The sequence below is a fragment of the Triticum urartu genome, chromosome 2, assembly GCF_003073215.2.
Source record: "Triticum urartu cultivar G1812 chromosome 2, Tu2.1, whole genome shotgun sequence".
NCBI classification, from domain to species: Eukaryota; Viridiplantae; Streptophyta; class Magnoliopsida; order Poales; family Poaceae; genus Triticum; species Triticum urartu.
In genome coordinates, this window is record NC_053023.1 from 660,507,744 (window position 1) to 660,535,562 (window position 27,819).

Here is a 27,819-nt window from a genome sequence, read left to right on the forward strand (position 1 = left end):
GTATTGTCTTGGGGCATAAAATTTCTGAAAGAGGTATTGAAGTTGACAAAGCTAAAGTTGATGCTATTGAAAAGATGTCATGTCCCAAGGACATCAAAGGTATAAGAAGTTTCCTTGGTCATGCCGATTTTTATAGGAGGTTCATTAAGGACTTCTCAAAAATTTCCCGGCCTCTGACTAACCTATTACAAAAAGATGTTCCTTTTGTCTTTGGTGATGATTGTGTAGAAGCATTTGAAATACTTAAGAAAGCCTTGATTTCTGCACCTATTGTTTAGCCACCTGATTGGAATTTACCCTTTGAAATCATGTGTGGTGCTAGTGATTATGTTGTAGGTGCCATTCTAGGGCAAAGAGTTGATAAAAAATTAAATGTTTTTCAATATGCTAGTAAAACTCTAGACAATGCCCAGAGAAATTATGCTACTACCGAGCTCGAATTCTTAGCAGTTGTATTTGCCTGTGATAAGTTTAGACCTTATATTGTTGATTCTAAAGTAACTATTCACACTGATCATGCTGCTATTAAATATCTTATGGAAAAGAAAGATGCTAAACCTAGACTTATTAGATGGGTTCTCTTGCTTCAAGAATTTGATTTGCATATTGTTGATAGAAAAGGAGCCGAGAACCCCGTTGCAGACAACTTGTCTAGGTTAGAAAATGTTCTTGATGACCCACTACCTATTGATGATAGCTTTCCTGATGAGCAATTAAATGTCATAAATGCTTCTCATACTGCTCCATGGTATGGTGATTATGCTAATTACATTGTTGCTAAGTTTATACCACCTAGTTTCACATACCAGCAAAAGAAAAAGTTCTTCTATGATTTGAGGCATTACTTTTTGGATGACCCACATATTTATAAAGAAGGAGTAGATGGTGTTATTAGACGTTGTGTACCTGAGCATGAACAGGAACAGATCCTACAGAAGTGTCACTCCGAAGCTTATGGAGGGCACCATGCTGGAGACAGAACTGCACATAAGGTACTACAATCTGGTTTTTTTTGGCCTACTCTCTTCAAGGATGCCTGTAAGTTTGTCTTATCTTGTGATGAATGTCAAAGAATTGGTAATATTAGTAGACGTCAAGAAATTCCTATGAATTATTCACTTGTTATTGAACCATTTGATGTTTGGGGCTTTGACTATATGGGACCTTTCCCTTCCTCCAATGGTTATACACATATTTTAGTTGCTGTTGATTACGTTACTAAGTGGGTAGAAGCTATTCCAACTAGTAGTGCTGATTATAACACTTCTATTAAAATGCTTAAAGAAATTATCTTTCCAAGGTTTGGAGTCCCTAGATATTTAATGAATGATGGTGGTTCACATTTTATTCATGGTGCTTTCCGTAAAATGCTTGCTAAATATGATGTTAATCATAGAATTGCATCTCCTTATCATCCTCAGTCTAGTGGTCAAGTTGAATTGAGTAATAGAGAACTCAAATTAATTTTGCAAAAGACTTTTAATAGGTCCAGAAAGAATTGGTCCAAGAAACTTGATGATGCATTATGGGCTTATAGAACTGCATATAAAAATCCTATGGGCATGTCTCCGTATAAAATGGTCTATGGAAAATCATGTCACTTACCTCTCGAACTAGAACACAAGGCTTATTGGGATATTAAAGAACTAAATTAGGATTTTAAACCTGCCGGTGAGAAGAGGTTATTTGATATTAACTCACTTGATGAATGGAGAACCCAAGCCTACGAAAATGCCAAGTTGTTTAAAGAAAAAGTTAAAAGGTGGCATGATAAAAGAATACAAAAGCGTGAGTTTAATGTAGGTGATTATGTATTGCTATACAACTCTCGTTTAAGATTTTTTGCAGGAAAGCTTCTCTCTAAATGGGAAGGTCCCTACGTTATCGAGGAGGTCTATTGTTCCAGTGCCATAAAAATCAACAACTTCGAAGGCACAAATCCGAAGGTGGTAAATGGTCAAAGAATCAAACATTATATCTTGGGTAATCCCATAAATGTTGAAACCAATGTTATTGAAACCATAACCCCGGAGGAGTACATAAGGGACACTTTCCGGAATGTTTCAGACTCCGAAAAGGAATAGGTATGTGGTACGGTAAGTAAACCGACTCCAAAACAGTTTTTAAGGCAATATTTCTCCGTTTTGGAATATTTAGAAAAATAGAAAAATAAGCAGCAGTCCGGAAAGGACACGAGGGCTCCACGAGGGTGGAGGGCGCGCACTACCCCCCGGGCACGCCCCCTACCTCATGGGCACCTCGTGTGCTCTCCGGACTCCGTTTTCTTACAGAACACGTATTTTGGTCGGTAAAAATTCATTATATAACCTCCCGGGGGTTTTGACTCCCGTATCACGCAAAAATCTCTTGTCTTTGTTTCGAGTTGTTTTTTTGACAGATCTAGATTATCATGACGTCTCCAAGTGCACCCAAGGACAAGTTCTTCGAGAAGGTCATCAACCCTTACCTAGCGGAGGTGCAGCGACACCCTCAAACCGTTGAGATGCATGATGGGTTGCTGCACATCCGTGATGCTGAGTGACCGAAGGGGATCGGAAGCGTGGAGACGAGGCTCGAAGCAATGGAGCAACAAGTATTCAAGTGTCAGGGGATGGTGGAGCGTGGACTCAACTCCAACTACATGATGATCGCAGAGTTCACCAACTGTAACACCCCGGATATGATTTACCCAATATGTAATCCAACTCTTGCCGTTTCCGGCGCTAAGTTATTTTATTTTCTCGGGTTCGGGTTTTTGTCTCCATGTGTTGTTATCGTTGTCATGCATCTCATATCATGTCATCATGTGCATTGCATTTGCATACGTGTTCATCTCATGCATTCGAGCATTTTCCCCGTTGTCCGTTTTGCATTCCGGCGCTCCATTCTCCTCCGGTGGTCATTTCTTCCTTTCTTTTGTGTGTGGGGTTTAAACATTTACGGATTGGACCGATACTTGCCAAGCGGCCTTGGTCTACTACCGGTAGACCGCCTGTCAAGTTTCGTACCATTTGGTCTTCGTTTGATGCTCCAACGGTTAACCGAGGGACCGAGAAGGCCTCGTGTGTGTTGCAGCCCAACACCCCTCCAAGTTGGACCAAAACCCACCAAAACCTTCTCCATCATCTAGAGCGTTCGATCACGATCGCGTGGCCGAAAACTGCACCTCATTTGGACTCTCCTAGCTCCCTCTACCTCTATATAAAGACCCCCTCCTCAAAATTCCGGATCTCCCCTTCCAAACCCTAAAAAAAGACATCTCCGCCGCCGCCGGACACGTCCGGACGGAGCCGGACACGTCCGCCGCCTTCGCTGACCAATCCGCGTGCGCCACGTGGCCCGGCCGTGCCCACTTCACCGCCTCCCGCCGCCGGCCCGCAAGGGCCCGAGGCCGGCCCTCCCCGCCGACCGCTCGGGCCAGATCCGCCGCGCCCCGCCGCCTCTTCTTCTCCGCCGCGCCGCCGCCTTCTTGCCTGGCGCCGGTCGCCGCCCGAGTTCCGGCGAACTCCGGCTCTGGCTCCGCCGCTCCTCCGCGACTCTCCATCCCGCCGGCCGTCGCCCCTCGGCGCCGGTGAGCCCCCGCGGCCACTCCGGCCATCTCCGCCCCCGCGCCAACCTCCTCCTCCGTCGGCCGACTTCATCTCCGGCGAGGAATCCGGCCATCCTTGAAGTTCGTGCCGCCGCTACAGTAACCGGATCTGGATCTGGAAATTACCTCGGTTGACTTTTGCCTCGAAACCCTAATTATTTTGCTATGTTCATCGCATCGTAACTTTGCATCCGTAGCTCCGTTTTGGGCATATAGCATATCAAAATGTTCGTCTCAGAGAGTACATCATTTCATCCCATTGCATCATTTTCATTTGAGTTCATCTTGATGCCCGAAATGCTGTTATAAAAATGCTATTGGAGATAATTGTCAGATCTGCTGCTCCAATTAGATATTTGTCATTTTTGCCATGATTATTGTGTGCATGATATGCCCCTGAGCTCTACATGAGTTTTGTTATATGTTTTGCCATCTATCCAGAGGTGCAACCCATGTATTTTTGTGATGTGTGTGGTGACTAGCACAAGCTTGCAAAGTGGAGCATTCGTTAATGCTGATTTCTTGATCTGTTTATCTCAATATGCCATATGTTCTTGTTGTTTCCTAGTGATCCGTGCCTCTTTTGAGGATGATCAGTAAGGATGTTTTGTTAATCTTGTAGTGCTCTATCCATCCATGTATTTGTTTGCAATTATGGAGCACCCTAGTTTGAGTCAATTGAGCTCTATTTTTGTCATTTCGTGAATGTGGGCAGATTGTCTACTTGTTAGCAATTTTGCCGAGGATGTTGTAGTTGATCCGTGCATGATATGTTATTGTTCTTGCCATGTCTAGCTTGTATTTTGTGTATTCTTGATGGGTGTATGCTTAGATTGTCATGACTTGCTCTGTAGCGAGTGCATCGAGCTTGTAAACATGCCTACTTGATATCTGTTTCAACATGCTCCAGTTTTCACTAAGTCTGAGAACTGATTATGTTTTTGCCATGTTCACATGATTGCAAATGTATTTTATGATCCCTTTTGGCTCAAGGTCACTAAGGGACTTTTGTTAAGCCCTTTGAGTATCTCCATGCCATGCTTTACTTTGCCATGTTCAGGTCCTGTAGCATATAGTTTTCATGCTCCAAAGTGTGCTACCTGATCTGAAATTCCAGACAAGTGTTAATTTCACTAAGTCTGAAATCTGTTTACCAAATGCATTTTTGCCATACTTGTTTGAACCTGGTAATGGATGAATTGGCCGTAGCTTAGTGATCATATTTTGTTAAGCATCATGAATGGATCCCTGCCATGTATTTTGATGCCATGTTTGGGTGCTGTAGCATGTTCATCTTATTGCATTTAGATGGCTACATGCTGTATATCGCAGACCGGTGCCATATTTGAATTGCTTGCCATTTCCAAACCGTAACTCCAATTCCGGTGTTCTTTATATCGTTTTCAAGCGATTTCATCTCATCTTTCCAGTGGCACACTTGGATTTCCAAGTTGAGGCCAGGTTCATTCATTGTCCAATCTTGCATATGCATCACATATTGCATCCCGCATAGCATACCATCTTTGCATCATGTTGTTTGAGTTTGCACGTGGTTGATTGTGTCCTTGTTGCTTGTTTGTCTTGTTTGGGTAGAGCCGGGAGACGAGTTCGCTAACGAGGAGCCCATTGAGTTTGCTTTCGAGGATCCAGTCAACTCTGACAACTTTGCAGGCAAGATGATCATACCCTCGAAATCACTACTATCTTTGCTTTGCTAGATGCTCGCTCTTTTGCTATGCCTATGCTACGATGCCTACCACTTGCTCATCATGCCTCTCAAATTGCCATGTCAAACCTCTAACCCACCATGTCCTAGCAAACCGTTGATTGGCTATGTTACCGCTTTGCTCAGCCCCTCTTATAGCGTTGCTAGTTGCAGGTGAAGATTGGAGACCGTTCCTTGTTGGAACATTATTTACTTGTTGGGATATCATTATATTATCTTGTTATCTTAATGCATCTATATACTTGGTAAAGGGTGTAAGGCTCGGCCTCTCGCCTAGTGTTTTATTCCACTCTTGCCGCCCTAGTTTCCGTCATATCGGTGTTATGTTCCCGGATTTTGCGTTCCTTACGTGGTTGGGTTATAATGGGAACCCCTTGATAGTTCACCTTGATTAAAGCTTTTCCACCAATGCCCAACCTTGGTATTACCATTTTCCACCTAGCCTCTTTTTCCCTTGGGTTTCCGGAGCCCGAGGGTCATCTTATTTAACCCCCCCGGGCCAGTGCTCCTCTGAGTGTTGGTCCGACTGAGCTGCCTACGGGGCCACCTCGGGGCAACTTGAGGGTTGGTTTTTACTCGTAGCTAGTCTCATCTGAGTGTGCCCTGAGAACAAGATATGTGCAGCTCCTATCAGGATTTGTCGGCACATTCGGGCGGTGTTGTTGGATTTTTTTTAACTTGTCGAAGTGTCTTGTAGAACCGAGATACCGAGCCTGGTCGGAATGTCTCGGGAGGAGGTCTATTCCTTCGTTGAACGTGAGAGCTTGACATGGGCTAAGTTGGGACTCCCCTACAGGTATTTCAACTTTCGAAAGCCGTGCCCGCGGTTATGGGCAGATGGGAATTTGTTATTGTCCGGTTGTAGATAACTTGAACCTCAACTTAATTAAAATGAATCAACTGTGTGAGTTACCGTGATGGTCTCTTCTCGGCGGAGTCCGGGAAGTGAACATGGTGTTGGAGTAATGCTTGCCGCAGGTTGCTCTCTAGTTACTCGTTCGCGCTTTGCCTCCTCTTCTCGCTCTCTTTTGCGAACAGGATAGCCACCATATATGCTAGCCGCTTGCTACAGCTCCACATACTTTACCTTGCCTTACCTATAATCTTGAATAGTCTTGATCGTGAGGGTGCGAGATTGCTGAGTCCCTGTGGCTCACAGATTACTTCCAAACCAGATGCAGGGCCTGATGATTCTGTTCCAGATGACGCGCTTGAGCTCAAGTGGGAGTTCGACGAGGACTCGCGCCGATACTACATGTCTTTCCCTGATGATCAGTAGTGGTGCCCAGTTGGGGTGATCGGGACCGTGTCACTTGTTGGGTTTATCTTTCATTTTGGCGCCGTAGTCAGGCCATGAGTGTTTGAATGTTGTAATGCTATTTATGTACTTTGATTGACGTGGCGAGTGTAAGCCAACTATGTATATCCCCTTTTATTATCTATATTACATGGGATGTTGTGAAGATTGCCTAACTTGCGACATTGCTTTCAATGCGGTTATGCCTCTAAGTTGTGCCTCGACACGTGGGAGCTATAGCCGCATCAAGGGCGTTACACCAACAAACACAAGCTGGATGCCGACAACATTGGGGAGACCATCTTCAAGCTTCACGAGAAAATTGAGCACCTCCAAGCTCAAATCTATGACTTGCAAAACCAAAACTATGAGTATGAATATAGATTCAAAAGGATGAGTTTGGCTGCAGATTTGAGGATCCCGGAGACTCGGTCATCCTTCTATGATGGTGATCCTATGCCCGGGAAGAAGGACGACAAGCCTATGCCATCAACAACATCATCACCGTCTCCTCCAACAAAGAAGAATTGAGTATCTGGTATGGGCACTCCACTTGGCAACTGCCAAGCTTGGGGGAGTGCCCCGGTATCGTATCACCATCACTCTTATCTTTACCGTTTTTCTTAGTTCGATCCTTTTGGTAATATTTTGATCTAGTAAAATAAAAGTTCTTAGTATGATCTAGTCATGAGTTTTGCTTTATTGTCCTTCTATGTAATCGAGTCCGTGAGCTATATAATAAAAATTAGTGTTGAGTCAAGGGCTTGCTTATTTTTGCCATGATCCCAAATAAAATAAAATAAAAGAGAAAGAAATAAAAATAAACAAAGAGATCATATGACTCTTATGGAGAGTAATGAGCTCACATAGAAAGAGTATGATGAATAAAAGTTATTGAGGGTTGACAAACATAGTTTTGGTCATCGTTGCAATTAATAGGAAGTAATAAAGAAAGAGAGGTCTTCACATATAAATATACTATCTTGGACATCTTTTATGATTGTGAGCACTCATTAAAATATGACATGCTAAAGAGTTGACATTGGACAAGGAAGACAACATAATGGGTTATATTTTCTTACATCTGAGATAAATTATATTGTCTTGGATCCTCCAACATGTTGAGCTTGCCTTTCTCCCTCATGCTAGCCAAATTCATTGCATGAAGTAGAGATACTACTTGTGCTTCCAAACACCCTTAAACCAGTTTTGCCATGAGAGTCCACCATATCTACCTATGAATTGAGTAATATCCATCAAGTAAGTTGTCATCGGTGCAAGCAATAAAAATTGCTCTCTAAATATGTATGATTGATTGGTGTGGTAGAAATAAGCTTTATACGATCGTGTGATATGGAAGTAATAAAAGCGACAGACTGCATAATAAAGGTCCATATCACAAGTGGCAATATAAAGTGATGTTCTTTCACATTAAGATTTTGTGCATCCAACCATAAAAGCGCATGACAACCTCTGCTTCCCTCTGTGAAGGGCCTATCTTTTACTTTTATCTCCTACACCGCAAAAGAGTCATGGTGATTGACGGTGTCCTGGACTAGGGGGGTACTCACCACGTCATCTTCCGATCTGTTAGATTGGGCCGAGGACCCCCATGGCCGTATACTCATGGGCCAGTTCGGATAGTTGCCGCATACATGGAAGATTCCACAAGACATGGTGATCAAGACAAGGACTCTGGTGCATTATATAAACCGAGGCCAGGCTAGTCGATAGATCATATACAACAATCATACCATAGGCTAGCTTCTAGGATTTAGCCTCTATGATCTCGTGGTAGATCAACTCTTGTAATACTCATATCATCAATATCAATCAAGCAGGATGTAGGGTATTACCTCCATCAAGAGGGCCCGAACCTGGGTAAACATCGTGTCCCCCGCCTCCTGTTACCATCGATCCTAGACGCACAGTTCGGGACCCCCTACCCGAGATCCACCGGTTTTGACACCGACATTGGTGCTTTCATTGAGAGTTCCGCTATGTGATCGGCAAAAGGATCGATGGCTCGTCTGGAGATTAACTGCGACGTCGACATCTTCGTTACCGGCTCGACTGGTCACCTTGGCTTGACCGAGGATTGTGCCCTACCTCCGATCATCATGTTCGGACGAGTGCCTTCATCAACACCAACTCCGATCTCTATCAAGATCATGGAGGAATCATCCATGGAGCTCGGGGGCTCAACGTCAACATTGCCCTCGGGCGACCGTGCTGTTTTTTCGAATAGCGATTTTGTATCCGCTACTACCACCTCTTAGAGCATCGCTTTGACGATCCCTTTGGTGGAATTATGCAGAATTGAGTCTACAACAACCATGCAAAATTTCATCGAGTTCCAATGGAGGAATCTCCGGGAATCTACGATATACCGGAGCCCTGTCAAATCTGGATGGGAATCTGGATGAGTATAGGGCGTGGTCTCCAGCACCTAGCTCGGACGTCCTTTGGAAGATCCAACCGTTGATCGGCTTCAGAATCGCCATATCTATTACCCCTCCAAATTTCAGCTCGATCCGACGGTTCAAACTCCAGGAACCTTTCGATGAGTGGACGAATTTTCAGATCCGTTTTTTGCGCGAATACGGATCTGACCCGAATTCATGTTTCTTTATGAACGTGATATTGGGCAACCTTTTTAGAGGAATTCTCTTCTAGGGTACTGTGCGTTGCTTTTAAACACATGCCCGTAAATTTTTAAGCCTCCCCTGAGGTCATCTTCATCATCATGCTGGTGTCAAACCAGTCCGGCAATATTGCTCCAAGGCTGCCCACCTACGCTAGACACGTCGTCACTTTGTTGAGCCGAGCTCAACTTCTTCGGATCATCATCTCGGCAAGCCGAACAAGAGTCCGGCGTCGCGAAGGATAAATCATCACCAACATCACCACCCCACGGATTACACAGAGTGGGCATACCGGCAACGCCGCACGGTCATTTCATCAAGCCGGCATCGACCACGTCACGATCTGCATCGGCAGAGCCGCACTGTTGCTTCTTCAAGCTGGTGTCCATCACGCCGACCTACTTCGACTCATCGGCTGACATCGAGGCTTCGACATCGAGGCTGGACCGGAGGCTTCGCCGTCTCTTCATCAACCTACTTCGGAGACTTCGGCGTCACTAGCCGACCAGCTCCGTCACGTTAGCCGGACCGAGGGCTTTGCCTCGGCAAGCCAACCTTTGCCAGCATCACCATGCCGTCGCTTTATCGCCCATCAGGCAATGGGTGTGCGGACCGAGTCCCAATTTTCGGATTCACCTTTCTTCGGATTGCTACAACAAATAAACCAGGTGCTATTAATCCTAGTATTTTTTGCTTGTTCGGGTTCATTTTTCCCAAGGAATTATTACTCTGGTTTGTTCATCATATGTACACAGGTCTATCAAATGATGGCTGCATTAACGGTGGTCGCATGGTGGTTCGGTCAGTTTCCGTACATGGTCCGGCGAACGCTGCATCCGGAACTCGGACCGACCTCCGAATTCAGGCTTTGCCACGCCTTTACTGCATCACACCGACGCCCTGCATCGACATTGACTTCGGCGCCAGGCCATATTTCTTTTATTACTCACTTTGCATTAATTATTTATTATGCAATGATTTTTTAATTATTATTATTACTATTATCTCCGGTTTGCACTATTTTTGTGCATAGGAAAATGATCCGGGTTGGGCAGTATCGCCAACTCGGCGCACTGACATACCACGTCACCTCGGCTGGACGGGGGGCTTCGTCAACACTTCATTACCCCATGCCCGGGACTTCGGCATCACTCTGCCAGCCCGCATTAACCATGCTTTGTCACCACTTCGGAGTGCCGAGCTCTTTGCTCCGCCACCTTGGGACCGGCTTGGGGGATGGAACCTTGTCCCGCATCAAGCTCGGGCCGCGTCATCTATACCGAACACATTAACCAGCTAAGTTTCCTTCATGCTCAAAGTTTTAAAATTTTAACTTGTGTTCCGTTCGACCAAGCATTATACCTTTTTGAAAAAAAGTTGCTTCTAGAGAATCTCCTTGTCAAAACTTTGTTTGTGACACACAAATTCAAATACCCCATTTATTTGGGGGCTCCCTTGATGGACCTTTTCCTCTTGCATATGATTATACTTGTACGGCTTCGTTCCTTGTTCGTGTATTACACCACAATATGCACCATATTGACCTAAGCGATTTGCAAGCTGGGTTTCCTGGCTCCTGTGCTTACCCCTACGTTCCCGATTATTCGGCTAGGGAGTAAAGGGAGCACCTCTGTGATTGTCACGACCGGGTCATCCGAACTCTGACCTCAGACTGGGTGAAGCCGAAAGCTAGCGCTCTTATTGTTTTCAATCATGGTCGGCACACAACGGAACTCATGAGTACAAAAAATCTATTGCACAAGTCTCATAGTAATAATTAGCACCGAAGAAAGGTATCAGTGGGGGTACTATTTTCTTTGAAGATGCTTCTTACACTTTGTTAGTAATATAGCATAAGTTCCTTGAGCGCGCTTTGTCTGTTACATCCTTATGGCCTGATTGCCTGGACATCAGAAACACCGTCGATACTCTCTACAGGCGGAGTACATGACACTTTTCGGCCCTTGGCCGAAGAGGGAGAAGCCGACGGTCGGTTAAGACGCGTTTAAAGTTCGGGTGAACACATATATGATATAAGTACTTCGGTACATACAATTATTATACATAAAATTCTTTTACCCAAGTCACTTGGGGGCTCTTAAAATTTATATGAGCTATTTTATAGTAAATGTGTTTTCTTCTTGGTTGTTGCAAAGTCTTTTTCTATCGCTCCTTTTTCGACGTGAGTGTGTGGTCAATAGCCAGATAACCCATTTTCTCTCTAGTTTAGTTCTCTAAACTGGTCTAACGTGAAGCACTCCGCCTTCGGGATAGGAGGCTGCAGCCGTAGGCTGACCCGCTTGAAGTCTTGAGATCGGATGTATCATATTAATGCACGACAGAAGCACAATTTTCCCCCAATTTTTGGATTGGCACCGAACACTTGATCTTGTTCGGACGTCAAGTTTTTACTGACATTTTTTGGTTTTCCAAGCTTGTGGCACTTTTAAACTATTTGTGTGTTTTCAGCACAAGTCTCGCAGTGCAACGCCGGACACCTTTAGAGATTCGGCAAAAACATTCTCGGATATTGCTATATATGCATCGGTGTCGAATTGTGTCTTCGGTCAATAGTTGGGTTGCCCGGCTCCTGCGCTTGCCTCCTACGTTCCGCTCTGTTCGGCTAGGTGTGCAAAGGGAGAACCACTGCGATTGTGCTTCCAGCTCACTTGGTTAAGCACCTCAGTGGAGAAAGCCGCAAACTGACTGTCACAATAAGCGTAAACTGGTCAGCGATCCGATGACTGTGTTAAATGACGGGCCATTCATAACATTGGCTGAAGTGTTTACGGCTTGACCTCGACTGTCGCCGAACACTACCGGGGGCTAGTAACTGGCCTCCCAAACTAAAATCCTCAATATTTTGCTCTTACAATAGAGCTGAGGTTTCATGATCATGCTTAGCATGACAACCCAAAGAAAGGAACCGATAACGGGACTATTTTCTTTGGAAGACATTTCTTATGTTAAACAGTAATATAACATATCTCTCTGCGTACCTTTGTTTATAAAACCGTATGGCCAGATTGCCTTGTTTGTCGTAAATCTTTTCCCTCATAAAGGCTTTATAAAGTAGGACAAACACTCCTCGGCTACTAGCTGAGGAGGTGGAAGCCGATGGTCGGTCAACAAAGTTTTGTACAATGCGGATCCGAGCATTAACGATGTAAAGTACTTGGATACATAGAGTCATTACACATAATTTGTGATTTTACTATGGATATCGGTCCTTAATTCGGCCACCCGTGCCCGCATTAAGGCTCGGGGGCTACTGGGCTTCAGGCTTATTATTTAAAAATATTAAAGGGGCACATCGATCCCCTGATCTGGTGTTGCCACCCGACCAGTGTCTCGGGGGCTACTGCATTGCCTGTCCAATGCCAAAATTTTTAAGTGCAATACAGTTGCCGAGGAGATTTTGATCCTCAGGTTGGTCGGCCGCACCCAACCTGAGTCTCGAGGACTGAGCATGCCGCTTTTGGTGTCCCGAAGTATTCTGCCGAGCTAGGACTTGATCCTCAGGCCGATTTTGCAAATCAACATGAGTCTCAGCGGCTACTGGGATCAGCACTCTTACGTCATCCTTCAGGTGCATCTCGGGTTTTAGACCAATACACACCTTGAGAGCTACTGGCTATATATCCCGGCAGAGAATAAATTGCACCAATAAAAAATATTGACAAAAAATCGGCCCATAGTCGGGTGGTGCACCACCTCAGAAGCAGTCCGGCATAAAGCTCAGGCGCTAGTGGCTGGCTCCATAGAGGGCATTTCCAGCATTAAGCTTGGCTAAACTCCTTCAACTTTTTTGAACCAAGATGATATGACACCTCGGATGTAGTCCGGCGTTGGAGCCCGGATACAGTCCGGCATTGGGGCTCGGAAAGCGGTCCGGCGTTGGTGCTCGGCTGCAAAAGATACCTCGAATACAGTCCGGCGTTGGAGCTCGGATGCAAGAGGACAGTGCCTCCCGGGAACAACTTCAAACCCGAGGTGTGGCATAAAAATAACAAGGCATTGATAAAGGCCGGAAACTTAAAGGGGCTCCTCGGAAACCCGACATGTAAACTCATCAAATGCATTTCGGCGATCCTCAAGATCGAGGATGAGAAGATTTGTTGAACCAGTTTTCAAGACCGAGGACCGAAGATGAAGAGCAGTTCGGAAGAATCAAGGAGCGTCCCTAACTTGAAGACCGGTTCAGGGGGCTACTGACGGTGTCCTGGACTAGGGGGTACTCACCACGTCATCTCCCGATCTGTTAGATTGGGCCAAGGACCCCCATGACCGTATACTCATGGGCCAGTTCGGACAGTTGCCGCATACATGGAAGATTCCACAAGACTTGGTGATCAAGACAAGGACTCCTCCCCACCGGCGTATTCGGCTAGGACTCTTGTTATCCTAGGCCTCTGGTGCATTATATAAACCGAGGCCAGGCTAGTCGATAGATATATACAACAATCATACCATAGGCTAGCTTCTAGGATTTAGCCTCTACATCTCGTGGTAGATCAACTCTTGTAATACTCATATCATCAATATCAATCAAGCATGACGTAGGGTATTACCTCCATCAAGAGGGCCTGAACCTGGGTAAACATCCCCCGCTTCCTGTTATCATCGATCCTAGAAGCACAGTTCGGGACCCCCTACCCGAGATCCGCCGGTTTTGACAACGACAGTGATCTTCACCCTTCCTTTTTACATTTTATCCTTTGGCAAGCACAATATGTTGGAAAGATCCCGGTATATATGGCTAATTGGATGTGGGTTTTCATGAACTATTACTGTTAACATTACCCTTGAGGTAAAACATTGGGAGGCAAAACTATAAGCCCCTATTTCTATGTGTCCGATTAAAAATCCATACCCATAAGTATTGCGTGAGTGTCAGCAATTGTGAAAGACTATATGATAGTTGAGTATGTGGACTTGCTGAAAAGCTCTTGTACATTGACTCTTTCCTATGTTATGATAAATTGCAATTGCTTCAATGACTGAGATTATAGTTTGCTAGTTTTCAATGAAGTTTACAATTCATACTTGATATTGTGATTGAATTATTACTCTAGCATAAGATATCATATGACAAGAATTATATAAGTTACTGCTCTAAGAATAATCATGATGCCTGTCGTGGTTCTAAGTCTGACAGTAGAATGGGGGTAGGAATGTAGAGGCAAGATCTTAGCTATGGAGGAGTTGTACACATGAGTTTTATGAGTCCAGGCCCTTCTCGGAGTAAGTAACAGCCCTACGTCTCGGAGCCCGGGGGTGGTCGACTGGATTATATGCATGTGTGTTACAGAAAGTGCGAACCCTTGTGCCTGTGGAGGGGGGTGGCTTATATAGAGTGCGCCAGGACCACGGCCAGCCCACGTCACAGGGGGTTTAAGGTACATAAAGATGGAGACATTACTGGTAACGCCTGCAATAAAGATACATAATGGCCAATAAAGCTATGACTTAATTCCCGAACGTTGCAGAGTGGAGAGGCTCTAGACCTTCTGGTAGTCGAGTGATTATCTACACGGTCGAGTGTCTTCGGGATTGTCGAGTGGAACATAACTTCATGGTCGAGTGGATGATGATTTTTCTTCGCATGTTCCTGGTACCTTTAGGGATGTCCTTGGGGAGGGTATCTTGAACAGATCCATGACCCTACACTAGGTACATAGCTTCATCATTAGCCCCCGAATGGATCAGGGTTTGAGTGAGGAAGGAGTTGAGAACACTTCCGACTCATTTTTCGTGCTATGAGTATATCTTGCTCTGGATGAATGAACTGAGGGGATGACACCAACTTCTTTTTCAGTCACCTTGGTCCATTCTTAGTTTTTGTCGAGTGAACTTTTATGGAAAAGTTCTGAGTGATGATGCAGAGGATATCTTCCGTCTGACAAGTTGTTCTGCTGTCCGCGGATTTCGCGGGATTCAAATTTTGGGAAGTGCGCCGGACGGGCAAGGCCGTGGTAATCGGGACGGATTAGGCAGGCCGCCTTGATTCCCGCGCCACCTTTTTCGCCACGTATCGTGCACGCGACTATTGCGGGATTTTATAAGATCGTCCGGGCCTACAAGTCAGTCACTCGGAAGTGACCTTATAAAAGGCACCGGACCGGGCTTTTGAACAGTGCGCCCCAGTCTCTTTTTTCTTCCTTAGATTTCTCCACTACGCCCGCTTCCGCTCTCAGTGTCGTAGCCTCGCTCGGACTCGATCCGCCGCCATGGGAAAGGAGAAGACATTGGCGTTGGAGCGCGTGAAGAAGGCGACCGCGAAGGCGAAAGGAAAGAGGACCAGCCGGGGTGGATCCTGCCGCTGGGCTGGATCCAGGGCGACTGGATCCGCTCGACGATCAGCCAAGACGACCTCGACGACCTGGTTGAGGGGGGATTGATCCCCCACGAATCGGCGCGGCTCCCGGGGAACGAGACCGAGCCGCGGCCGCTGGAGGGTGAGTGCGTTCTCCTCGGCACTCATGTCGACCCCTGGTTCTCTTTGCCTCCCCATCCTTTCTTTCGTGGTTTTTTGAACTTCTTCGGGGCTCAATTCCACCACTTCACTCCAAACACCATAGTGTACCTTGCTTCCTTTGTGTCAATGTGCAAAAATTTCTTGGGTTGTCGACCGCACTGGGGTCTCGTCAAGCACATATTCACCTGCCGCTCCCAGTAGGTCAAGAAGGCCAACCCGAGTGACGAGAGGACGCATGTGATCTAGATGTGCAGGGGCCTTGGAATCCAAATGAGGAACAAGAGCACCTTCCCAGCTATGATCCTTCCCGACTCAGTCCGGGGCTGGCAGTCGACCTGGTTTTACTGTAAGGACCAGCCGACCCGGGTCAGTCGACTGGACTTCCCCCCTTTTCCTTGGCTCGAGTGGAGAAGCCCTCCTCCTTGAGGGTGATCCCGGAAGAGAAGGCGCATGTGAAGGCGTTGGTCGAGCGGGTCGTCCAACTTGTCCGTGACGGGGTGACTGGAATGGACCTGCTAGAGGTCTTTCTCAGTCGACGCATCCAACCACTCCAAGCCCATGGCTATCTGATGTGGATGTACTCGGGACTCGAGGACTCCGCTCGGATCCACCCGAAGGACGTTAGTGAAGACACGGGGGAGAAGTGGCTGAGAGGAATCACCAACAACAAAGATAATCCCCAGGGGTCTAGGAGGGTGATTCCATTCGACCATTCGCGCCAGCCGGAACAGGTATGATTCTGCATTGTCAAGTATCTTCTCGATTCACTGTGTAACACCTTGTTGACAGTCGACTGTATTTCTTTCGTTCATTGTCTTTTCAGGCTCTCATTGATATGTACTCGATGCCCAATGGAGTGCAGGAGCAAGACATCGAGGAAGGGGCGAGCGGGGGCGAGAGTGGCGAGTGGCACTTGGATGTAGAGGAGGACGAGGAGAGCGACGACTCGAGTGATGACGAAGAGGTCGACTCGCCTCCTCGCAGAGAGAGGAGGTCCAAGCACGCTCAAGACCCGGCGAGCACCCCGGTCCTGGCGGCCGCACCGACTGGGCAATCTTCGAAGCGCCCTCGGACGTCTTCCCCAGCGCCGACTGAGAAGGTATCTAAACAGCTCAAGACTGTGCCTCCTCCTGCACCCAAAGCATCAAAAGCCACCTCCTCTAAACCATGAAGGCTTTGCCCAGAATCAAAGTGACCGTCCCCACTATCTCCGAGTTATCATCCGATCCGTTCTTTTGGTCGACTCGAGCAACAGAACATAACCGACTGAATGTTGACATTTGCAGTGCTGCTACATCTGTTACTTTTTCTTACCAATATCGAGACGGGGAGCTGGAGGACGCGGTTACCTCCAACCCAGGTAAAAACTCTTATGATCTTGTTCTTTGATTACTTGGTCGATTAAATTCTAGCGATTCACTTGGGGTCGACTGATTTCTTTGTAGCTCCACCCAATGTCATCAATCTTCCAGATGATGATGAAGATGTGGCCCCTAGGCCCAGAAAGAACAAAAAGGTAGCACTTGGCAAGACGTCTCAGCAGGGACCGACGACAACACCAACCGTCCGGCAGTCTGAAGATGCAGGTGGGGTCTCTGTAACTTTCGCTGTACCATTGTCGAGTGAGCGCCCTGCACCGTCGATTGTACCAGTGTTTCCTTCAGTCGTCCAACCTCACGCTTCGGAGCTCCAAGCTGCCGCACCTGGGTCGTCTGCCCCCTTCTTCACCAACTACCATGTTCCGGAAAACCAGTCGGACGCGGCTGCAGAAGCCATCTATCAGGCTAACGTGATGATGGAGCGGATGAAGACGGTGCACGAGAATAGCCAGGCTGCTTACGATGACAGCGCTGCTCTCCGGGCCAATGTCCAGGTAAGTAAACTTTCGACTGACCTTGTTCTATTAGGATATGCTACCTGAAATATTTTCTTCCATACAATCTCTTATTGTTTGCGTCGAATCTGTACACCCACTGGGTGTTTTGTTGTCTTTGGTATTTGCGCTCTTCCACTCACCTTGGGCGAGTGGGATCTGAACCGGTGGGGGCACGCTAAGTGCACCCACTGGGTGTAGTCCCCGAGACCGCAGTCGACTGCGGGCAGTCGACTGGGGTCTGAGTTCTTTTTACTTTCTTTTCTTCCACTCAACCCGGTCGGACCGGTCGAATGAGATCTGAACCAGTGGGGGCACGTCAAGTGCACCCACTGGGTGTAGTCCCCGAGACCGCGGTCTACTGCTGGCAGTTGGCCGGGGTCTGAATAGTTCTTTTCTCTTCTTTTTTTTACGCAACCCGGGTGGACCGGTCGAGTTGGGTCTGAATCAGTGGGGGCACGCCAAGTGCACCCGCTGGGTGTAGTCCCCGAGATCGCAGTCGGCTGGGGTCTGAGTAAACTTTTAAGTTTCATTCACTCAAAAGTAAAATAACCTTTGATCTTGTTGATTGACACGTCTTTTACCTTCTGCAGAAATCTTGTACTCTCATTTCTAAGTTTGCCGAATTTGAGGAGAAGCAGAGGCAACTCAACCTCGACTTGGAGCTGGCCCAACAAAAGTTGAAGAAAGCTCAAGATGAAGCTGCTGGTATGGAAGGTAACTTCCTGTCGACCATTCACGTCGATCGTCTTTTAAGATATTTCTTCGATCTCTTGTTTGATCCGATTGCTTCTTTTGCAAAGAAAATGAGGTTGGCTCTGGAGAAGGACTTGGACCTTGTAGCTGCGCAGAAGGAAGCTCAAGATAAGACTGCCCTTGCAGATCAGAAGCTGGCATCAGTCGGAGCGTTGGAAGGGGAGGTGAACAAACTGAAGTCCTGTCTCAATGAGTCTAACCGAGAAGTAAGTCGTATGAAGAAGGATATGAGAAGCTCTATCTTATGCTGGAAGGTACCCCTTTTAATCCGACTGCTTTGCTGCTTGCAAGTTAATCCCGTCCAGTCGACTCACTAACTCTTTGACTGCAGAATTCTGCCAAAACTTTGACGAGAAACCGGAAGGATCGAGACGGGTCTAGACCCTATCGTTTCTCTGGTTTGCGACGAAACTGCCATGAACGTGCTTCGACTGGAATCCCGTGTCGCCAGCGTCACAAGTTACCTCGCACGTCTGAAGGTGGCAGTTTCACAGATCGACTCATCACTCTGGCCAAGGGCGACACTTCAAAATGACCTGAATCTCTGATGGCTCGGCTCAACGAGATTCCTACTTGAGTGCAAGAATGGAAGAAGTCCTCTGCCCGATGTGGTGCTGACGTGGCGTTGTCCTTGGTAAGAGTCCACTTCAAGGAAGATCGTGAAGACAAGCTGGCGGCGATCAAGGTCGCCAACACCAAAAGGCATGACTTCCAGTCCTTTATGGAGATTTACATCGCTGCTGCCACTCGGATCGCAGATGGAATCGACTTGGACGAATTCGTCGAACCCGCCAGCCCTCCTCCTGCCAAGTGAACAAACTATGAGATTTAAACCTGTCTTAAATTTGCCTCGGAATGCCAAGTGGTTGCTGTAACCATTAAACTCCTTCGGGCTTGATGCTCGAATACTTTTGATTTGTTGCTTAGAACTTTAGGATTTATCCGAACTGCTTTTGAATATGCTTGTGATTGCTTTTGGGATCTGCTCCCTACTTGGAGTGATCTTCGAGTTTGAGATGCAGCCTTGAAACGGATACTTCAATCGAACTGCGCCTTGTCGTATTTGCAGACAAGGATGAAACGCATGTTGTATTTGTGGCGTAGCTCGAAGGAGAAGGTTGCAGTCGACCTGTGCCTCGTCGTCCTTGCGGACAAGGACGGAGCGCACGTTGTATTTGTGGCGTAGCTCAGAGAAGAAGGTTGCAGTCGACTTGCGCCTCGTCATCCTTGCAGACAAGGGTGGAGCGCACATTGTATTTGTGGCGTAGCTCGAAGAAGAGGGCCGCGGTCGACCTGCACCTCATCGTCCTTGCGAGTAGGGATGGAGCGTACGTTGTACTTGTGGCGCAACTCTTAGGGAAAGGATTGCAGTTGACTGGACTGCAGCTAAGCCCTCGAGTGGGAGGATCGTTCACCACTCGGTAGGTTTTTTACAAACTTAGGCGAGTACTGGACTACAGCTAAGCCCCCGAGTGGGAGGATTGCTCACCACTCGGTAGGATTCTACAAACTTAGCCGAGTACTGGACTGCAGCTAAGCCCCCGAGTGGGAGGATTGCTCACCACTCGGTGGGATTTTACAAAGTTAGGCGAGTATTGGACTGCAGCTAAGCCCCCGAGTGGGAGGATTGCTCACCACTCGGTAGGATTTTACAAACTTAGGCGAGTACTGGACTGCAACTAAGCTTCAGAGTGGGAGGATTGCTCACCACTCGGTAGGATTTTGCTAACTTAGACGAGTACTGAACTGCAGCTAAGCCCCCGAGTGGGAGGATTGCTCACCACTCGGTAGGATTTTACAAACTTAGGCGAGTACTGGACTGCAGCTAAGCCCCCGGGTGGGAGGATTGCTCACCACTCGGTAGGATTTTATAAACTTAGGCGAGTACTAGACTGCAGCTAAGCCCCCGAGTGGGAGGATTGCTCACCACTCGGTAGGATTTTACAAACATAGGCGAGTACTGGACTGCAGCTAAGCCCCCGATGGGAGGATTGCTCACCACTCGGTAGGATTTTACAAACTTAGGCGAGTACTGGACTGCAGCTAAGCCCCCGAGTGGGAGGATTGCTCACCGCTCGGTAGGATTTTATAAACTTAGGCGAGTACTAGATTGCAGCTAAGCCCCCGAGTGGGAGGATTGCTCACCACTCGGTAGGATTTTACAAACTTAGGCGATTACTGGACTGCAGCTAAGCCCCCGAGTGTGAGGTTTGCTCACCACTCGGTAGGATTTTACAAACTTAGGCAAGTACTGGACTGCACCTAAGCCCCCTCGTGGGAGGATTGTTCACCACTCGGTAGGATTTTACAAACTTAGGCAAGTATTGGACTCGCAGCTAAGCCCCCGAGTGAGAGGCTTGCTCATCACTCGGTAGGATTTTCTTTCGAACTTAGGCAAAACAGATTCACGGCTAAGCCCACCCACTGGGGATTTCAGAGGTAAATAAAAACAACAACAATCGTACAAGAAGACTGTAAAGCTCTTGTCTTTGATGAACAAATTACCAAAGTATTTTTTATTACATTTTATTCGAACGAGTGCTTAAGTATAAAAGGGGCGGAGCAGCTCCGCGTTCCAAGCCCGTGGCTCGTCCTTCTTATGCTCGACACTGTAAAGGTGGTATGCTCCATTGCGGAGCACTCCGGTGACAATGAAGGGACCTTCCCAAGCTGGGGCGAGCTTGTGTGGTTTCTGCTGATCCACTCGAAGAACCAAGTCTCCCTCTTGGAAGGCTCGACCTTTCACGTGTCTAGCGTGGAATCGACGCAAATCTTGTTGATAAATGGTCGACCGGATCAAGGCCATCTCTCTTTCCTCCTCTAGGAGGTCGACTGCGTCTTGCCGAGCTTGTTCTGCTTCATCTTTAGAGAAAAGCTCAACTCGTGGTGCATTATGAAACAAGTCACTCGGGAGAACAGCTTCAGCTCCATAAACCAAGAAAAATGGAGTTCGACCAGTTGACCGATTAGGAGTTGTCCTCAATCCCCAGAGAAATGATGGAAGTTCATCAACCCAGGCGCCCACTGCGTGCTTGAGATCTCGCATCAGTCGGGGTTTCAGTCCTTTGAGAATCAGGCCATTTGCTCTTTTTGCTTGTCCATTCGACTGGGGATGGGCGACTGAAGCATAGTCGACTCGTGTGCCTTGTGAGGCGCAGAAGGTTCTGAACTCATCGGAATCGAAGTTCGATCCGTTGTCAGTGATGATGCTGCGCGGAACCCCATATTTGAAAATCAACTCTCTGATGAAATGACAACAGTACTAGCTTCAAGATTCTTAATAGGCTTGGCTTCGATCCATTTGGTAAACTTGTCGACTGCTACGAGCACATGGGTGAAGCCGCTCCTACCAGTCCTCAGTGGCCCAACCATGTCCAATCCCCAAACAGCAAAGGGCCGGACGAGTGGGATGGTCTTCAGGGCTGACGCAGGTTTGCGTGACATATTGGAGTAGAACTGGCAGCCTTCACATCCGTAGACTATATCTTTTGCCATTTCATTTGCTCGTGGCCAATAAAATCCAGCTCGGTATGCTTTAGCCACAATGGTCCAAGAGGATGCATGGTGGCCACATGTCCCGAATGGATGTCGTGGAGGATCACTCGGCCTTCTTCTGGTGTTCTGCATTTCTGGCTGTCTCCAGTTGCACTTTCTCTGAACAGTTGACCCCTTATTACAGTAAAGGCCTTGGATTGACGGACGATCTACCGAGCCTCTTCTTCATCCTCTGGGAGCTCTTTCCTAAGGATATATGCAATGTATGGCACTGTCCAGTCGGGGGTGATGACCAACACCTCCATGATTAAGTCGACCACAGCTGGAACCTCGACTTCAGTCGGATCTGTGGCACTCCTAGGCTGCGGGGGCTCTTCGTCGAAGGGATCTTCTTGAACCGAAGGTGCATGAATGTGCTCCAGGAACACATTGTTGGGAATAGCTTCTCTCTTGGGGCCTATCTTTGCTAAATCATCTGCTGCTTGATTTTTCAGTCGGGGTACATGATGGAGCTCTAACCCCTCAAACTTCTTTTCCAACTTCCTCACCGCGTTGCAGTAACCAGACATGGCTGGCTTCTGATGTCCCACTCCTTCATCACTTGATTGACTACCAAATCTGAGTCGCCATAGACCATGAGGCGACGGACGCTGACGGTGTCCTGGACTAGGGGGTACTCACCACGTTATCTCCCGATCTGTTAGATTGGGCCGAGGACCCCCATGGCCGTATACTCACGGGCCAGTTCGGACGGCTGCCGCATACATGGAAGATGCTACAAGACTTGGTGATCAAGATAAGGACTCCTCCCCACCGGCGTATTCGGCTAGGACTCTTGTTATCCTAGGCCTCTGGTGCATTATATAAACCGAGGCCAGGCTAGTTGATAGATATATACAACAATCATACCATAGTCTAGCTTCTAGGGTTTAGCCTCTACGATCTTGTGGTAGATCAACTCTTGTACTACCCATATCATCAATATTAATTAAGCAGGACGTAGGGTTTTACCTCCATCAAGAGGGCCCGAACCTGGGAAAAACTTCGTGTCCCTTGCCTCCTGTTACCATCGATCCTAGACGCACAGTTCGGGACCCCCTACACGAGATCTTCCGGTTTTGACACTGACATTGGTGCTTTCATTAAGAGTTCCGCTGTGTGATCGACAAAAGGATCGATGGCTCGCCTGCAGATCAACTGCGACTTCGGCGTCTTCGTCACCAGTTCGACTGGTCACCTTGGTTCGACCAAGAATTGCGTCCCGTGTTCAGATCACCATGTTCGGACGAGGGCCTTCATCAAACATCAACTCCGATCTCTATCAAGATCACGGAGGAATCATCTATGGAGCTCGGGGGCTCAACGTCAACATTGCCCTCAAGCGACCGTGCTGTTTTTTTTGGACAGCGAACTCATATCTGCCGCCACCACCTCCTCGAGTATCGCTTTGACGATCGCTTTGTTGTAATTGTGCGGAATTGAGTCTATAACAACCCTGGAAAATTTCATCGAGTTCCGATGGAGGAATCTCTGGCAATCCACGATATACCGGAGCCCTGTCAAATCTGGATGGGAATTTGGAGGAGTTTAGGGCGTGGTGTCCAGCTTCTAGCTCGGACGTCCTTTGGAAGATCCAACCGTTGATCGGCTGCGGAATTCCTATATCTACCACCTCTCAAAATTTCAGCTCGATCCGACCGTCCAAACTCCGGGAACCTTCCGATTAGTGCATCACTTTTCGGATATGTTTTCTACGTGAAAACAAATCCGACCCGAGTTCATCTTTTTTATGAACGGGATTTCGGACATCCCTTTTGAAGGAAGTTTTGTATGGGGTATTGTGTTTTGTTCCCGAACATAGCCCACTAACTTTAAGATCTTTTGAACGTGATCTTCAACATCATGCTGGTGTCAAACCAGTCCGGCAATATTACTCCACGGCTGCCGACCTGCGCTAGACACATCGTCACTTTAGCCGAGCTTAACTTCTTCGGATCATCATCTCGGTAAGCCGAACAAGAATCTGGCATCGCGAAGGATAAATCATCATCAACATCGCCGCCCCACGGATTACACGGAGCGGGCATTACCGGCATCGCCGCACGGTCGCTTCATCAAGCCGGCATCGACCACGTCACGACCTGCATCGACAGGGCTGCACTATTGCTTCTTCAAGCTGGTGTCCATCACGCCGACCTACTTCGACATTTCGGCTGGACCGGGGGCTTCGCCATCTCTTCATCAACCTACTCCGGACACTTCGGCGTCACTAGCCGACCAGCTCCGTCACGTTAGCTGGGCTGAGGGTTTTGCCTCTGCGAGTCAACCTTTACCAGCATTGCCATGCCGTTGTTTTATCGCCCATCAGGCAATGGGTGTGCAGAGCGAGTCCCAATTTTGGGAATCACCTTCCTTCGGATTGCTACAACAAATAAACCAGGTGCTATTAATCCCAATATTTTTTGCTTGTTTGGGTTCATTTTTCCCAAGGAATTATTACTCTGGTTTGTCCATGATATGTACACAGGTCTATCAAATGGTGACCGCATTAACAACGGTCGCGTGGTGGTTCGATCAGTTTTCGTACATAGTCCAGCGAACGCTGCATCCGGCGCTCGGACCGACCTGTGAATTCAGGCTTTGCCACGCCTTTACTACATCACGCCGACGCCCTGCATCGACATTGACTTCGGTGCCAGGCCATATTTCTTCTATTCCTCACTTTGCATAAATTATTTATTACACAACGTTTTTTTATTATCATTATTACTATTATCTCCGGTTTGCACTATTTTTTGTGCACAGGAAAATGATCCGGGGACTTCGGCGTCACTCTGCCGGTCTGCATTGATCGTGCTATGTCACCACTTCGGCGTGTCGAGCTCTCTGCTCCGCCACCTCGGGACCAGCTTGGGGGATGGAACCTTGCCCCGCATCATGCTTGGACCGCGTCATCAATACCGAACACATTAACCAGCTAAGTCGCTTTCATGCTCAAAGCTTTAATTTCTAACTTGTGTTCGGTTCGACCAAGCATTATACTTTTTTGGAAAAAAGTTGCTTGTAAAAAATTTCCTTGTCCAAACTTTGTTTGTGACGCATAAATTCAAATACCCAATTCATTTGGGGGCTTCCTTCATGAAGCTTTTCCACTTGCATATGATTATACTTGTGCGGCTTCGTTCCTTGTTCATGTATTGCGCCACAATGTGCACCATATTGACTTAAGCGATTTGCAAGCTGGGTTGCCTCGCTCCTGTGTTTACCCCTACGTTCCCGATTGTTCAGCTAGGGAGTAAAGGGAGCACCTCTGCGATTGTCACGATCTGGTCGCCCAAGCCGGACCTCAGACTGGGTGAAGCCGAAAGCTAGCGCTCTTATAGTTTTCAATAATGGTCGACGCACAACGGAACTCATGAGTACAAAAAAATCTATTGCACAAGTCTCATAATAACAATGAGCACCGAAGAAAGGTATCGGTGGGGGGTACTATTTTCTTCGAAGATGCTTCTTACACTTCACGGTAATATAGCATAAGTTCCCTGAGCGCGCTTTGTCTGTTACATCCTTATGGCCTGATTGCCTGGTTATTGGAAACACCGTCGATATTCTCGATAGATGGAGTACATAACACTTTTCGGTCCTTGACCGAAGAGGGAGAAGCCGACGGTCGGTTAAGACGCGTTTAAAGTTCGGTTGAACATAGATATGATATAAGTACTTCGGTACATGCAATCATTCTTTTACCCAAGTCACTTGGGGGCTCTTAAATTTATATGAGCCGTTTTATGATAAGTGTTCTTCTTCTTAGTCGTTGCAAAGTTTTACTATTATTATTATTATCTATCACTCCTTTTTTCGACACGAGCGTGTGGTCACTAGCCGGGGAGCCTAATTTCTCTCTCAAAGACGCTAGAGTTTAGTTTGCTAAACTGGCCTAATGAGAAGTACTCCGCCCTCGGGATAGGAGGTTGAAGCCGTAGGCTGACCCGCTTGAAGTCTTGAGATAGGATGTATCATGTTAAAGCACAACAGAAGCACTTCTTTTGCTAAGGCCAATTTTCGATTGGCACCGAACACTTGATCTTGTTCGAACATCAGGTTTTTACTGACGTTTTTTGGTTTTCCAAGCTTATGGCACTTTTAAACTATTTGTGTGTTTTCAGCACAAGTCTCGCAGTGCAACGCCGAACACCTTTAGGGATTCGGCAAAAACATTCTCAGATATTGCTATATATGCATCGGTTTCGAATTGTGTCTTCGGTCAATAGTTGGGTTGCCCGGCTCCTGCACTTGCTTCCTACGTTCCGTTTTGTTCGGCTAGGCGTGCAAAGTGAGAACCACTGCGATTGTTCTTCCAGCTCATGTGGTTAAGCACCTCAGTGGAGAAAGCCGAAAACTGACTTTCACAATAAGCGTAAACTGGTCAGCGATCCGATGACTATGTTAAATGATAGGCCGTTCATAACATTGGCCGAAGTGTTTACGGCTTGACCCCGACTGTCGCCGAACACTACCGGGGGCTATTAACTAGCCTCCCAAACTAAATCCTCAATATTTTGCTCTTACATTAGAGCTGAGGTTTAATGATCATGCTTAGCATGACAACCCAAAGAAAGGAACCGATAGCGGGACTATTTTCTTTGGAAGACATTTCTTCTGTTAAATAGTAATATAACTCTTTGCGTACCTTTGTTTATAAAACCGTATGGCCAGATTGCCTTGTTTGTTGTAAAACTTTGCCCTCATAAAGGCTTTATAAAGTAGGATAAACACTCCTCGGCTACTGGCCGAGGAGGTGGAAGCCGATGGTCGGTCAACAAAGTTTTGTACAATGCGGATCCGAGCATTAATGACGTAAAGTACTTGGATACATAGAGTCATTACACATAATTTGCAATTTTACTATGGATATTGATCCTTAATTCGGCCATCCATGCCCGCATTAAGGCTCGGGGGCTACTGGGCTTTGGGCTTATTATTTACAAATATTAAAGGGGCACATTGATCCCCTGATCTGGTGTTACCACCCGACCGGTGTCTCGGGGGCTACTGCATTGCTTGTCCAATGTAGAAAATTTTATGTGCAATATAGTTTCCGAGGAGATTTTGATCCTCAGGTTGGTCGGAGGCACCCAACCTGAGTCTCGAGGACTGAGCACGCCGCTTTTAGTGTCCCGAAGTATTCGGCCGAGCTTGGACTTGATCCTCAGGCCGATTTTTCAAATCAACCTGAGTCTCAGCGGCTACTGGGATCAGCGGTCTTACGTCATCCTTCAGGTGCATCTCGGGTTTTAGACCGATACACACCTTGAGGGCTACTGGCTATATATCTCGGCAGAGAATAAATTGCACCAGTCAAAAATATTGACAAAAAATCGGCCCACAGTCGGGGTGGTGCACCACCTCAGAAGCAGTCCGGCATAAAGCTCAGCCGCTAGTGGCTGGCTCCATAGAGGGCATTTCCAGCATTAAGCTCGGCTAAACTCCTTCAACTTTTTTGAACCAAGGTGATATGACACCTCGGATATATTCCGGCGTTGGTGCCCGGATACAGTCCGGCGTTGGAGTTTGGATATAGTCCGGCGTTTGAGCTCGGATACATTCCGGCGTTGGTGCTCGGTCGCAAAAGATACCTTGAATACAGTCTGGCGTTGCAGCTCGGACGCAGGAGGACACTGCCTCCCGGGAAGAACTTCAAACCCGAGGTGTGGCATAAAAATAACAAGGCATTGATAAAGGCCGGAAACTTAAAGGGGCTCCTCGGATACCCGACGTGTAAACTCGTTGAATGCATTTCGGCGATCCTCAAGATCGAAGATGGGAAGATTTGTTGAACCAGTTTCCAAGACCGACAACCGAATGAAGAATAGTTCGGAAGAATCGAGGAGCGTCTCTAACTTGAAGACCGGTTCAGGGGGCTACTGACGGCGTCCTGGACTAGGGGATACTCACCACGT